Source organism: Suricata suricatta, chromosome 12, assembly GCF_006229205.1.
Source record: "Suricata suricatta isolate VVHF042 chromosome 12, meerkat_22Aug2017_6uvM2_HiC, whole genome shotgun sequence".
NCBI lineage: Eukaryota > Metazoa > Chordata > Mammalia > Carnivora > Herpestidae > Suricata > Suricata suricatta.
In genome coordinates this window covers 56,275,881-56,279,336 of record NC_043711.1, presented here as the reverse complement: position 1 = coordinate 56,279,336, position 3,456 = coordinate 56,275,881, and the positions used below count along the sequence as shown (strand labels likewise).

General features: G+C 52.5%; 1 long non-coding RNA gene across 1 annotated transcript in view; it reads left to right on the top strand.

Moving 5' to 3' along the window:
* The first annotated feature begins 286 nt into the window (after positions 1-286).
* LOC115273128 overlaps positions 287-3,456 on the top strand; it is a 10,448-nt gene continuing 7,278 nt past the window's right edge. Inside the window, exon 1 of the long non-coding RNA XR_003900704.1 lies at positions 287-756. This is a non-coding gene — a long non-coding RNA (uncharacterized LOC115273128). The remainder of the gene's footprint in view (positions 757-3,456) is intronic.

The window sequence follows — 3,456 nt, the reverse complement described above, 5'->3', positions numbered from 1 at the left end:
GTACCCACCCGCCGCGGGTCGCGCGCACAGCCCACGACCCTCTCACGTTGGGGCACAGGGGTCACCGCGGGGGTGGCAAGTGCAGTGCAGGTCTGGGGCACATGACGGCAGGACCCAGGACACGTGGGCGGAGGGAGCAGGCATGAGCGCTGGGTCAGGTACGTGCACTGTCAGCACAGAAATGTCATCAAGGTGCGTTCTGCCCCACGTGACTCCGGCCGACAGCGTAGGGAGGGCCGAGAGTAGGGGGTACAGTTAATGGGACCTCTGCTTCCAGACTCCTCCAGGCCTCTGCCACCAGGGCCACCAGCCTCCTCTCCCCACTGTCCCAGCCATCTTTGGAAACTCCAGACCTGACCCAGTCAGGCCCCTACTCAAAACCGTTTCATAGGTCCCCAAAGCCCAGGGGACTGATGGCAAGGCTCACGGTGGTATCCCGCCAGCTCCCTGGCCCCTGCCCTCCCGCCATTATTGCGCCTGAAGGGCACACATCACAGCGCTCCCCGGAACGACACCCCGCCTTCAGCTAGTCCTGGGTTCACCCCATCTGCCTTGTCCGTCCCACACCAGGTGGTTGAGAAGAACAGATGCCCACTGAGGTGACCCGTCCCCAGGCCTCTGCTGGGGAAAGAGCCAGGCCACCTGGGACGGTCAGCTTCCGGGACAGACGCGAGCCTACCCACCCGTTGACAAACTGACAGAAAGGACCCGTGAGCCAGGTGCTCAGGGAGGCGTCTGGAGGGCTTCCCAGAGGAGGTGACAGGAGCTCAGGGGAGTCCAGGGGGTGGGAGAGAGAGGCAGGGTGGTAGGCAGGAAGCCCGCCCGAGTGGTCAGAGTGGCCGAGAACAGCGCGGGCGAGGCACGGGGAAGGGCGGGGGCCCCAGCAGCGGCCTTCCGGTGGGCGGCGGTGTCTCAGAGGCGAGCGACTGCACGGAAGGTGCCAGTCCCTCTCCCTTTTCGCTTCCTGGGGGTCTTGACTGCCTCCCCACTGCGGCGCGGCGCCCGTGACTGCGAAGCCACAACGCCCCCGTGCGGCCAGAAGAGCACAGCGCCCGCTCCCAGCGCCCCGCCCGTGGGGCGTGGCCAAGCCTGGCCTTAGAGTCTGACATGCGAGCGGACCTTCAGCCGCCAGGCTGCCTGCCTGCAACGAAGGCTTGGGGCAGGGCCGGCAGGGAGGGAGGGTCTGTCCAAATGTCCGTGTGGGAATAGAGCAGCCAAGGGAAAGCTACTCAGCTGGGTTCTTAATAATGTATATATATATATATTTAATGGACAATTTAGATCATGGTTCAAGGTATAAAAAAGTACAAAAGGGTATAAAGTGAAGAATGTTCCTCTCCCCCTGCCCTCTGCCATCCCCTTTTCCTCCCCAGAAGCAACCTGCCTACACCAGTAGGGATGTCCTGGGGTGCACAAGCCCGTACCAGTGCCTAGTATGCTTCCCAACACGGATAAAAACTGTCAAACATAAAAAGTTGCAGGAATTGTACAGTGACCACCTGTATCATCTGGATGCTTATCAGTCCCTCCCTCCATCCCTCAATCCAGTGTTGTCCAATATTATTTTATTCATTTCCAAGTAACTGGCGGCCACTAGCACGCTCCATTCCAAAATAAGGTTAAATTTATACACAGTGAAATGCACTAATCCTCAGTGGACCAATGCATGAGTTTCTTTTTTTCTTTTTTTTAATATTTATTCTTGAGAGACAGAGAGTGTGAGCAGAGGAGGGGCAGACAGAGAGGGAGACACAGAATCCGAAGCAGGCTCCAGGCTCTGAGCTGTCAGCACAGAGCCCGACACGGGGCTCGAACCCACGGACTGTGAGATCATGACCTGAGCCGAAGTCAGATGCTCAACCAACTGAGGCACCCAGGCGCCCCTAATGCATGAGTTTCGACAAATGAAACCCACTCCCCATCAAAGACGTTACTGTCACCCCAGAAAGTTCCCTTGTGCCTCTTCCCCGGCCGACTCCAACACACTAGGGAAAAGCAACAATTCTCATTTTTGTCACCATAGATAAGCTTTGCCTGCTCCAGGGCTTCTTAAAAATGGGGTTAGCACAGCGTGAATGCGCTCTTGTGACTGGTTTCTTTCAGTCCACTTCACACGGTTAGAGCCATGGTTCTGTAATCCATGCATGCTGTGCTATTGCTGGTTTGTTCTTTCAATTCCCGGAGATGCCATTGTCCGAGTGTTTTCACTGTGCTGCTGTTTTCTCATCAATCTACCTGCCGTCAGCCGTTTGGCCCAATCTTACATTTCAGCTATTATGAATAAGACGTAATGAATATTTAAAAAAATTAAAATGTCAGAGATGCCTTTAATTCTCTTTTCCAATGTTGAGCAAATATATTCTCATAAAATAGCGAATGGTGCGGAATGTGCATGGGATGTGTATATATATATATATATATATATATATATATATATATATATATAGTCCTTTTTTTTTCCCCTAATGTATCTATTTTTCTGAGAGTGAGAAACCATGAGCAGGGGAGGGCAGAGGGAGAGAGGGTGGGGGAGAGAATCCCAAGCAGGCTTCATGCCCAGCACAGAGCTGGACACGGGGCTTGATCTCATGATAGTGGGATCATGACCTGAGCCGAAATCAAGAGTCAGATATCCAAAAGACTGAGCCACCCAGGTGCTCCTAATTGTTTTATTTTTAAGTAATCTCTGCACCCAATGTGGGGCTTGAATTTACAATCTGGAGATCAAGAGTCACATGCTCTATCGACTGAGCCAGCCCAGCACCCTGGGCAGTCTTGTATAAAAGTTTTTGTGTGGACATAGATTTTTATTTCTCTTGGGTGGATACCCAGGAGTGGAGTAGCTGGGTTCGGATTCATGAGGAATTGACAGACCTGGTCCTGATGTACAATCCATTTTTTAACCCCAACCCAATCTCTTAAAAGTGTATTATTTATTTTTGAGAGCGAGTAAGCGAGCACAAGCAGGGGAGAGACAGAGATAGAGATAGAGATAGAGAGAGAGAGAGAGAGGTATGGAAGCAGAGGATCCGTGCTGACGGCAGAGAACCTGATGCGGAGCTCAAACTCTTGAACCTGGAGATCATGACCTGAGTCGAAGTCAGAACTGAGCCACTCAGGCACTCTACCCCTACCCAACTTTTAGAATACAAATAGTGACATATGCTATTCCTGCTCTTGGGTTTTTTTTTTTCCTCCCTCAACAGCACATCTTGGATATTCTTCTAATAGCATCTATAAGATGTTCTCCTGGTTCCATTCCATGGGAAGGAGGTGCTGTCATTTATCCAGTCCCGTTCTGATGGGCATTTAGAGGTTTCTAGCATTATTGTGCTGGGCTTTGAAGGATCAACAGGAGTTCGTGAGGCAGATAAAAACTGAGGGAAACTGGGAAAAGCCCAGAAGCTTGGTGGATGTTGTGGAACCCATCGCTGGGGGGCGGGGGGGGGGGGGGGG